The sequence below is a fragment of the Octopus bimaculoides genome, chromosome 10 (genome assembly GCF_046866305.1).
Source record: "Octopus bimaculoides isolate indiv1 chromosome 10, ASM4686630v1, whole genome shotgun sequence".
Lineage (NCBI taxonomy): Eukaryota > Metazoa > Mollusca > Cephalopoda > Octopoda > Octopodidae > Octopus > Octopus bimaculoides.
The window spans coordinates 83,361,842-83,374,223 of NC_142937.1; the positions used below are offsets into that span (position 1 = coordinate 83,361,842).

General features: G+C 36.8%; 1 protein-coding gene across 2 annotated transcripts in view; it reads left to right on the forward strand.

The window, feature by feature from the left end:
* Positions 1-238: 238 nt before the first annotated feature.
* LOC106871598 (transient receptor potential cation channel subfamily A member 1) overlaps positions 239-12,382 on the forward strand; it is a 203,134-nt gene continuing 190,990 nt past the window's right edge. For both annotated transcript variants that reach the window (XM_089358900.1, XM_014918118.3), the window contains exon 1: positions 239-447. The gene's annotated coding sequence lies outside the window, so the exon portion shown is untranslated. The remainder of the gene's footprint in view (positions 448-12,382) is intronic.

A 12,382-nucleotide genomic window follows, 5' to 3' on the forward strand; every position in this document is an offset into this window, starting at 1 on the left:
TACTAAATAATCCCTATAACCAGGTTAAGAGAATAAATTACTGTAGCACATTTGTTAAATATAATATACGCAAGATACGCAAATATAAAATTTATATATCCATTTACAAATATAAATAGAAAAGTTGTATAGTTTTGTTGTTTCGCAGCTGGTTATCACTAATTAAACAGACCTATGATACATATGAACATACACTTCTAGTCGAGCAGCATATCTGTCTTGTTATGCTACATTTCATTCCGTCTTGCGTATTTTCTAGTGCCAAACTAGCTGTGTTGATGTTGCTACAGCAGAAGCTGGTTATGAAGACTCGGTTCAGGAGGACTTCTTGTTCGAAAGCAAAATGTCCATTAATTTACAAGATCAAAAATAAACTGCTTTAACGTTTTGGGAAAGTAGATATACGCCTCATCGTGCAAGATTCAATGCAGCTGGAACGACAGTAAGGTAAGCGACTTATATTTCTGGTATTTTAGTGTCGCTGATGAATAAAACAGCTCACATAAATTTTCAGAGGAATGTCTTGCTGACAATAATCTGTGTAATGTAATTAAATTTAGTAATTATAATAATTCCATGTAACGTAAGAGGTCACCATAATTTTACTACTGAATAAGCATCTAACGAAAACCAGTTGATATCGTATCCTCAGTTGATTTACTTGTAAGGATAGATGGAGTGGTTTAGTTGAATGTTAAATGAACAGCGAATTTTCTGTGAACTAGTAGCTGTCTCTGAAGTCATTTCAATGAAGGATGTGACTGAAATTTGATATTCATATATTTCCTACAAGCCAATGTTCAGAAAGTAGAATAATGATCTCTTTTCCATGTATACGCATACAGTCTGTTTTGTCTTCAGCTCACATAATTTTTTTCTTTTTCGCACATACACATGCATATGATTCTACGTTCTTGTAAATTATATATTTATTTGTATTTTACTAACCTCAATGTTGAAGAAAACGCCGTATGAGGGCAATACGTTCAAGGTTATTTAAAACCCTACAAGTTAAGTACAACAGCAAGGCAAGGATTGCAGACATTTAATAATTTAATAGAGTATCACATCTCATACTTCCTTTATTTCAACATTGTGATTTCTTTTAGATTACATTAAAAAACTATAGGAAGAAAGTAACATTTTTTTTCCAGCTTTTCGTTTTGAGTTCAAATTCCGCCGAGGTTGACTTAGACTTTCATCTCTTCAGGATCGATAAAATAAATATCAGTTGAACACTGGGGGCTGATGTAATTGACTTACCCCCTCCCTCGGAATTGCTAGCCTTGTGCCAAAATTTGAAACGATTATTACTATTTATTATCTTTCGGCCCGGGGCCTATGGATAACAGCCCTGGCCTGGCAGTGCTACAAGAAAACTCTGCAGGATCGAGACAAGCTTTACAGATATGGAAGCACTGTCAGACGAACCTGTCCGAGGTATGTGCAGTGTGACAAAACCGTACTGCACACACTCATCCGGTGTCCGTGCATTACTGACTTGTGGAGCTTTGTCGAACAGGTGTTATCGCGTGCAGGACGGATCCGGTTATCAGCCGAGTCCGTCGTGAAGATCGCCCTGCCGCCTTCATTTGGCCGTGAAGGAAAGGCAGTTTTCCTCTGTCTGGTGGTTATGGCGAAGGAGGTAGTGTGGTGGACGAAACTGAAAGGACTGATGACAGATATTTTCCTCTTCCACCAAGCCCTCATCGACTTTTTTCAAGTTTAAGGATGTTGAATGAAACACCTATGTTTCCAGAGGTGAATAATCCAAACCCCAAAGAATTCGTCTCAACACACGGCAATGATGCCTCCCCCAACTACTTCTGCTCGTGATCAGAGATGCACATATCTTCAGTCACTATGGCCTTCTTCTTCTTCTTCTTCTTCTTCTTCTTCTTCTTCTTCTTCTTCTTCTTCTTCTTCTTCTTCTTCTTCTTCTTCTTCTTCTTCTTCTTCTTCTTCTCCTTCTTCTCCTTCTCATTATTATTGTAATAAAAGCCTTTTAGAATTTAGTTACTTCTCTTTTCTTGCCAATTTCAGTTTTCTCTCAGAACCACTTTGCCTGACTTCCAATTATTTTATTATTTTATTTTTTGTTGCCGTTCACTTCCAACAACATTTTCATTGGCTAAAAAAAAGCTTCCAGATACCATTCCTGCTTTATGAAATGTTCCATTGCTTAGCATATTAAAAGTCATCTTTTATTGATTTATGGTATTTGCAACGAAAAAATAATAACGTTTAAATTACGTTTAGAATTTTTCAAATCCAACCAAGCCTATCCTATTTAAGTACAATATATTCCAGTAATATTGAATTAAATACATAAAGCAAATGGAGAGCATGCTGAAATCCAATTCGTGTAAATAATCTCCGAGCTGATGTATATTTCTAATGACTTATTCAAATAACGGCTTTCACATTGCAAATCAACATACCAAAACTACTTACAATTTACTGATTAATTTACTGATTAATTATATAACCATCGTGTGGAGGCGCAATGGCCCAGTGGTTAGGGCAGCGAACTCGCGGTCATAGTATCGCAGTTTCGATTCCCAGAACGGGCGTTGTGAGTGTTTATTGAGCGAAAACACCTAAAGCTCCACGAGGCTCCGGCAGGGGATGGTGGCGAATCCTGCTATACTCTTTCACCACAACTTTCTCTCACTCTTACTTCCCTGTTTCTGTTGTGCCTGTAATTCAAAGGGTCGGCCTTGTCACACTCTGTGTCACGCTGAATATCCCCGAGAACTACGTTAAGGGTACACGTGTCTGTGGAGTGCTCAGCCACTTGCACGTTAATTTCACGAGCAGGCTGTTCCGTTGATCGGATCAACTGGAATCCTCGACGTCGTAAGCGACGGAGTGCCAACAACAACATATAACCATCGTATATATTTGTGTGGCTACACAGAAATACATACGCACACACACATGCACGCACACACATAAACACACGCTCACACAGTCACATACACACACATATAGGTGCACGCATAGACATCTACACATAAATGCATGATAATGATGTTTACTCTTTACTCTCTCTTTCCTCTTTTATTTGTTTCAGTCATTTGACTGCGGCCATGCTGGAGCACTGCCTTTAGTCGAGCAAATCGGCCCCAGGAATTATTCTTTGTAAGCCTAGTACTTGTTCGATCGGTCTTTTGCCGAACCGCTAAGTTACGAGGGACGTAAACACACCAGCATCAGTTGTCAAGCGATGTTAGGGGGGGGGGGTAATCGTAGACACACAAACATATACACACACATACATATATACATATATACGATAAGCTTCTTTCAGTTTCCGTCTACCAAATCCACTCACAAGGCTTTGGTCGGTCCGAGCCTATAGAAGAAGACTCTTGCCCAAGGTGCCACGCAGTGGGAATGAACCCGGAACCATGTGGTTGGTTAGCAAGCTACTTACCACACAGCCACTCCTCTATATGTACGCGGGTGTATAGACAGGGTTGTAGTTTAGGTATATGCATGAATATACGGTTCACCAGTATTAATATGAAAGTTTATATGTGTAGACGAGTGTATATGTAGACGTTTATACGTCCGCACGCACACGCGCTGACACGCACATATACATTCATTATACACGCGGATATAAACAAATTATTCAAACTCCATTCGACAGATATACACAACGTTTTAATAAACTATAACTCTTATATGTTCGACACATATTTATATGTATATGTTTGTGTGTGTGCGTATATAGGTATATCTATCTTTACATACGTATGTGTCTGTGAATTTGTTTGTGTGTGTGTGTGTGTGTGTGTGTGTGTGTGTTTATTTACTGAACTATTCCCGTTTTTATGCTTTTCCTCTTGGTTTTGATTGCTGTCTTGTTTATTGTAATAATGTCTAATAGCTTAGCGAGACATTCACTTTTCTCTTTCAGCCTATTGACTTCTCAGTCGTTCATGCTGAGGTCGTCGACTGCTATTATATATTATATACATGCGTGCACGCATACCTATATAGATGCATACATACATACATACATACATACATATATACATACATACATGCATACATACATACATACACACTCATACACATGTTTACATACATACATAAATACACACACACTCATACAAACATGTGTACATACATACATACATGCATAGATACATACATTCATAGTACATACATACATTCATACATACATCCATCCATCCATCCATACATACATACATACATACACACTCACACACACACACATCCACGTTTGTACATCCACACATCCATCCATACATACATACACACACACTCTCACACAGACACGTGTGCACATCCATCCACACACATACATTCATTCATACATGCATACACACACACTCACACACACTCCCACACAGACACGTGTGTACATACATCCATACATATACACATACACTCATAGACACATGTGTGTACATACATACATACATACATACATACATACATACATACATACATACATGTATGTACGCATCAGTGCCAGATTTTCATGTGTTTGTATGTATATATATGACATTCCCTTTATTTTTCTTCGATGAAATTTTTTTTTTTTTTGCCCCCGAAAGGTTAGACTTAACTTTTTCTTTATGGCAGAAAGCATATTCTTTTCCTCGAATTATATATATTATTTTTCCCCACACGGAACACCACTAAGTTCTGCGGAATCTATTATTCTAGCATCAAATAAATTAGATCTCCTTCATTTTGAACGATGAGTACTGACTTGGTTGATCAGACAAAATATTTTCTCATTTAATGAGTATCTACGTGAACGAGTATTTCACAGACATTTCACAAACAATGCGGTGACCCTTTTCAGAGCGTCCATGACCAGTGGGAGGTATATAAAAAAAAAGAAGAGATTTAGCCTTAGATGGCGGAAGAAGGATCGGATCTGGTCTGAATGTTTGCAGCAGAGTGGATTCCTCTAAAACAGTGGTTCCCAACCTAGGGTCTGCGGACCCCTGGTTTTCCACAAACATAGTACTGTGGGTCTCAAAATTTAATATCTATCTATCTATCTATCTAGCTATCTATCTATCTATCTATCTATCTATCTATCTATCTATCTATCTATCTATCTATCTATCCCCCTCTCTCTCTCATATATATATATATATATAACGAATTAAAAAAAAATTATTTTAGCTTGCCTTCCTCGATTTCAGGACGACGTGTATTCATAGCGAATGTATCTTGTAATGTGGTGATTAACGATTTAAAGTCTATTCTCAGCATATTGGCATAGACATCTTTTTTTCTTTTTCCCTTGCTTATAATTGTTTATAATTGTACACATATATATATAGATATATATATAAATAAATAAATAAATATATATATATATATATATATACATACAAACATAATGATAAGTATATTAAAAGGGGTCCGTGAGAAAACACATTTAATTAAAAGGGTTGGGTACTATCGTTGGGAACCACTGTGAAAAGGTTGGAACCATTGCTCTAAAAGCATCAAAGACTCAGGTGATATTGTTACAGTGGGTAACAGATTCTTTCACCTAAAAACAGAACCTTTGCTTGCGAGCGATGGCTATCATATAGATTCCTTCCACCAAAATTCACCTCCAATATACTACCCAGTTCGTGGTTTAAAGTAGAACATATTTGTTAATGATGTCGTAAAGTGGGAATGAACCCCAAATCATGTACTTGTGTTGCAAAATCTTGTAGCCACGCATCTTTGCCTGCAACCACTACAACAATTCAACTAAATTTAAATTCACGAAAAAAAAAAAAAATTAAAATAAAAAGAGGAAGAAGAAAGAAAAAAGAAAGAAAAACGAAAATGTTTACGAAATCATAATATTTATGTTATATCCAATGTACAGCTTGAAATATATCCTGCAAATATCACAATGTCGGTGTAATCGATATATTAACATTCAAGTAAAATGTTGTAGACAAATAGGAAAACATATGTAAAGTGGTTTTGAATAAAAACTCTTAGTTTCTACCGATACAAAATATTTTACTGATATTGAAGGAAAAGACGAGTAATGTAGCGGTAGAATCAGCCAGTATTGGATACAAAGACTTGTGATATTTAAAAGCTAAACAACCGAGTGGAAAAAAACAGGGGCATCATCTGCATGAACAATAACAGTTTATTGTATATATTTACCAAACTATACGACACTAGCTTAGGTATTGTTAAGCAACAAAGCAGTTGAAAAATAATTATGAACAGGGCCATCGCTAAGCCCCTGTAACCCCTGCGGTCGCAGGGGGCCTCCGCAGTTGAGGGGCCTCATGTTAAGATCAAAGTACGTTGACGAGTCATCTATTTACTTTGGTTAAGATGTTGAACAAGAATTAATCTATGTTAACAGAAAATTTCAAGAAATAAAACGGTAATACATTGTATTTGCAAAACTTCTTGTGAAGATATTACATTGTACCACGAACGTCCCTACCTAAATAGGCTTTGTGTATTCTGGTCCTTATTACTCACATATCTGGAAGCTTTACTTATTGAAATTTGTAATCGACACAAATATATTTAACTTGTACTTTAAAAGATGTTCTTTAGGATAACGTGAAATATTGAACTTCAGATAGAATGAAGTAAAATATAACTAGGAATAAAAGGCGTGCAGATTATGAATTTTGATTGAAAGAATGGGGCCTTGAAGCAAAAAGTTGCAGGCGGCTTCTAGAAGTCATACGACGCGCCTGGTTATGAAGTGAAATAAAGATTATATTTTCTTAACATTAAACATTTTAATCATTCCTAAAGAGACGGAGATGATATAATGCAACCGAAAAACAATTTAAGTTTTTTCCTCAACAGAATTTTAAAAATAATATTAGTCATTGAGCTCAGTTTGTATTCTCTTCTCCACATAATTAATTTCATCTTTCTGATGCCTACTGCATTAAATATACCAACAGCAACTCCACATAGAGTATTTAGTTATTGACATTTCCGTTCTGAGTTTAAATCTTGTTTGCTATTCATTTAGCCTTTCAATCTAATGCCGCTGATAGAATAAGAGTTATTTATCTAATGGTTACCAATTTTTTGAGTATTTTCTTAAAAAGAGCAGTGTCCACAACCTTTAGAGGATATCCGAAGCTGGTGGACGAGAGTGAAGAGGGTATCCTTAAACGGGAAAGCCAGGCTGAATGCTTGAAACTAAGGCGTCAGGCGGTGGCGGTGAACTGCGTAGCGGATTTATTCTCAGAATATACAGAGCCCGAACAAAAGCTGCAAGGCAGTTAGTTCAATGTTCCTGCAGTTTCGCCATTCCACCACTCTGTATCGGTCCTGAAAAGATGAAAGGCAAAGTTAAGTTCGGTGCAACTTGAATTTAGAGAGTAGAGAGTCATAGGAAATTACGCGAGATATTCTACGTTTGGATGTAAGGAAAAAAAAAAAACCGTAATGTCAGTTAATAGACTGTATGTCTGGCTTGAAGAGTTTGTCGCCTTGTTTCCGAGGCTCCGGCAGGGGTGGGATGTTGCAAAGCATTTTGCTAAGGCGCTAACGATTCTGCCAAACCACCACCTTATTGTTTTTAGCAAAGACTCAAAGCCTTAATGGTGGTGAAATCGCCCCAACTATTTGGTAACGCTTCTCGAAAAAGGATACCGTCAAGTAACATTTTTTTGTTGTTATTACGAGCCTGACATGCTTGTCTTTACACTAGTTCTCTTTATCTCTACACTTATTACCAGCTTGTTTTGTGCTACAAAACGACATCGATCCAGAGGTCAATATCAATGCCAGTACTTTTCTCTGGCGTCGCTAACTGCCCCGTGTTCTGCGGCATGAGCCCATGAGCGAATGTTTCGTAAATTTTCTTTGCATGTATTTCTTTCTGTTCGCATTTGATTTCGAAGAACAAATAGTCAGTGTCGTATAAGCTTTCCGGTCGACTGAGATGCTGATCAAGACATCACCTTAGTTGGTGCTTTGGGGATACGAAGAAAACCCCTGCAACATTTGTGAGACTGTCGGTCATTTTCTTCAATCCCCACTCTTCAACAAATTCTTCAGGTTAGGAGACAGAATCTCTAGTCATATATTTATATCACTCCATACTCAGAACCCTCTTGTTGCTAGAAACAGAAGTTACAGAAGACGTTTTGTTGTAGTTCTTGTTACTTTTTCCGCTAGAATTTTAGCTGATGCTGTTTTGTGTTATCAATAGAGTTGTGTATCACTGGAAAATTACATTTCCTTCTGCATATTTTAAACCACAAATAATTGTGCTGTTTTGTTTACGTGAGTTTTGTTTCTCTTTCATTTCATCGCCATGACTGAATTTTCCGAAAGCAGAAAAATTTATTTGGTGAATTAAATTCATTTATCTTTCTTCAAAGATGTAAAATAGTGCTCAGAATATGAACCTACTTCTCTTTAACATTATTCTGCTAAAAACGCATTCAGTTTAGCGTGTCATGCAATGAATGCTTTGAAAACACGAGTGAAGGGTTGAATGATTTTACAAAGCAAAAAACAGCAAAAACAAGACATCTGGAAATTATTTCATCGACTCCGAAAGGAAAAAAAGACAAAATAAAGCTCAGCTGGAATTGAACCCAGAATGTAAAGACTGACAAAATGCCGGTGAGCATTTCGACAGTCGTACTAACGATAATAATAATAATAATAATAATAATAATAATAATAATAAACCTTTCTGCTATAGGCACAACTTTGGTGGGAGGAAGATAGTCAATTACATCGACAACAGTACGCAACTGGTACTTAATTTATCGATGCCGAGAGGATGAAAGGCAAAGTCGACCTCGGCGGAATTTGAACTCAGAACTCAGCGACGAGCGAAATACCGCTAAGCATTTCGTCCAGCGTGCTAACGATTCTGCCAGCTCGCCACATTAGTAGTAGTAGCAATAATAATAATAATAATAATAACAACAACAACAACAACAACAACAACAACAACAACAACAACAACAACAACAATAATAATAATAATAATAATAATAATAGTAACGACAACAACAACAACAACAACAATAATAATTCTTGAGTTAAGCTTTTGAAGATCGTTTAGTCGGGAGAAGGCTGAGCGTTTAAAACCTTGATTTGATTAGTTTTAAGTTTAATTATTCATACGAACAAGGAAGTAGGAAGTGACTTGAGAATGTTGTCATATAGAAAGGGTACTTAACACATTCCGTCTGATGCAGAGATTAAAACGGAAACAGAGTGTGTTGGTGGTGAGGAACAGTAAAGCAGAGTTGTTGCGAAAAAACTGTTTGGAATCTGATGTCTAAACTTTCCTAATTGAGAAATTAAATAATTAAGGATGGAAAGTATATTCTAATTAACAGTACGTTCTGTGCTTGTTACACCCTAGAAAGGAACTGGATCCATTTATCTTGTGGGAGAGGGGTTTCAATTAATAAAAATTAGGTTAAGATATAAATACTAATTATGTGTGTGATGTTTTTACTTACACACTTCACCGAAATATCATGTTTTAGAAATTACCTGTGGTTTTAGTAACTAAATCACAAGATAGTAGACATCTTTCCACGCATAAAAGGGGTTATTCGAGCAAAATAATGTAGGGTTACCTGATTTTTATTCGAATAATTCCTTTTCGTGTTACTGTTGTCGTTGTAATTTAGCTGCAGGTTAGATCTGATCGAGCAAGTCTACGATATATGACGCTCCAGTCGTGGTACCAATTTTATACATTTGCCATAATTACTTTTTTATATGATGATTGGCTGCTATTCCTAGTGGTTAGGGCAGCAGACACGCGGCCGGAGGATCGCGGTTTTGATTCCCAGACTGGGCGTTGCGTGTGTTTATTGAGCAAAAGCACCTAAAGCTCCACGAGGCTCCGGCAGGGGGTGGTGGCGACCCCTGTGGTACTCTTTCGCCCCAACTTTCTCTCACTCTTTCTTCCTGCTTCTTGAGTAACGCTGCAATGGACTGGCGTCCCGTCCAGCTGTGGGGAACACATACGCCATAGAAACCGGGAAACCGGGCCCATGAGCCTGGCTACTACTGCCGAGAACGTGAAACTCTGAGTAGGTGTTTTTTTGTGATGTTTTTGCAGATTTAATGATAATAGAGTGTATATATATATATATATATATATATATATATATATATATATATATATATATATATATATATATATATATATATATATATATATATATATATATATATATATATATATATATATATATATATATATATATATATATATATATATATATATATGTACAGGCGCAGGATTGGCTCTGTGGTAAGAAGTTACTTCCCAACAACATGGTTCTGGGTTCAGTCCCACTGCGTGGCACCTTGGGCAAGCGTCTCGGGCCGACCAAAGCCGTGGAAGTAGATTTGGTAGACGGAAACTGAAAGAAGACCGTCGTATACACACATGTGTGTGCGTATGTGTGCATATGTGTATTTGAGTGTCTGTGTTTGGCCCCATCCCCCACCGTCACTTGACAATCGATGTTGGTGTGTTTATGTCCCCGTAACTTAGAGGTTCGTCAAAAGAGACCGATAGAATAAGTATTAGGCTTACAAAGAATAAGTCCTGGTGTCGATTTGTTCGAGTAAAGGCAGTGCTCCAGCATGGCCGCAGTCACATTACTGAAACAAGTAAAAGAAGTAAAAGAATATATATGTATGTGCGTGTGTGTGTGTCTGTGTGTGTATGTATATATATATATATATATATATATATATATATATATATATATATATATACATATATGTGTGTGTGTGTGTATATACATATATACTCTTTACTCTTTTACTCTTTTGCTTGTTTCAATCATTTGACTGCGGCCATGCTGGAGCACCGTCTTTAGTCGAGCAAATCTACCCCAGGACTTATTCTTTGTAAGCCTAGTACTTATTCTATCAGTGTCTTTTGCCGAACCGCTAAGTTACGGGGACATGCATATATATATCTTAGGAGTGAAGAGGAAATGCTCATGTCACATTGCAAATTGCTGGAGTTACTGAGAGTGATAAGAAGAGAGAAGGTATGCTCAAACCGATGTCATGATTTACAAGAGAATGAACGCCGTTTAATTTATGCAAAGGTGGTTAAAAATGGGTGACGGATTAAGCCTGTCACACAAAGACGCTATCGCGAGATTTCATCTCAAATCGCAAACAATCGAAAGAAATTCCGCAACACATCTGACACGATGTTCTTATCGTTTCGTTAATCGAGCGTACCGTATTGGTAATCGTATTATCGATTCTAAAGACGATTCTAAAAAAGAAAATTTGACCTCAGAGTGCAGAAAATCGGAGCAAATATCTCAAGTTTCAATGACTCCAGTGACTTCAATGATTAAGGCAGGTTCATTGTAGGTGTTGTTTATACCAGGATAAATCTGGATTGAGCAAATTTTTGGAATTATAGCTGTGGCCATCCACCCGTAAGTCAGTAGCCCACCAAATTTTTTTCAAAAATTTTATCTTTGCATAATCTAATACATTATTCCCAAGACTGCGCAATGTGACTTAAAGTGAGATTGATCTGTTATTTCATGCAGATCGAGTTGAGGTACTGCAAGGTATAATTTTACAGACCTGCTTAGATTAATGAGTAACTATCATTAAACTGATCTGAAAGTAAAACGCAAGGATATTCATGTTAAGGCAAGGATATAGCCGAGATAATCAATATCACTACACGATTAGTGATTTTATCGATCACTACTAGAAAGATGAAAAAAAAAAGGGAAGCAACTAAATATTGTCCAACGTTCTGCCAATCCATCACTGTCCAGAAAAAAATTTTAAAACGTCATAATATCGATATTTGATTTGAAATAATGCTGAAGTCCTGGACTTTAGGTTTTGTTATGACAAAAGCCTGGTAATAATATGTATGCATATTTCGACAAAAGACCTTCCTTTAAGTGAAAAAGCGCTTTTCTTTTTAAGGGCAATTCGAGGTTTATTCATTGGCGGTGACTTAGAAAACTGAATTCGTTATGTAGTTTAGATATTTCAGTTGAACTCATTTAATTTCTCTTCAACCAATAATGAGTCTGAGAGAAGCACGAAAATAGCATCCTCTTACTTTCTTCTAAGTTCGAGAATATGCTCTGTTCAACAATCAACAATTCTTTCTGGAGAGTCGTAGATCAAAGGCTACGTTTTCTTCGACTTTAAATAGCAATGTCTGGTTTCAACTTCATCTGCGACAAGTCCTTTTTAGTGGAAATTTTATTACCTCCACCTTAGCGAAGGCGGAGGCATTATTTTCAGTCGTGTTTGTTTGTTTGTCCGTGGACAAAATATCTCAAGAACCGTTGGATAGATTTGGATGAAACTTTCAAGGATGTTTGGCCTCGTAGAATGT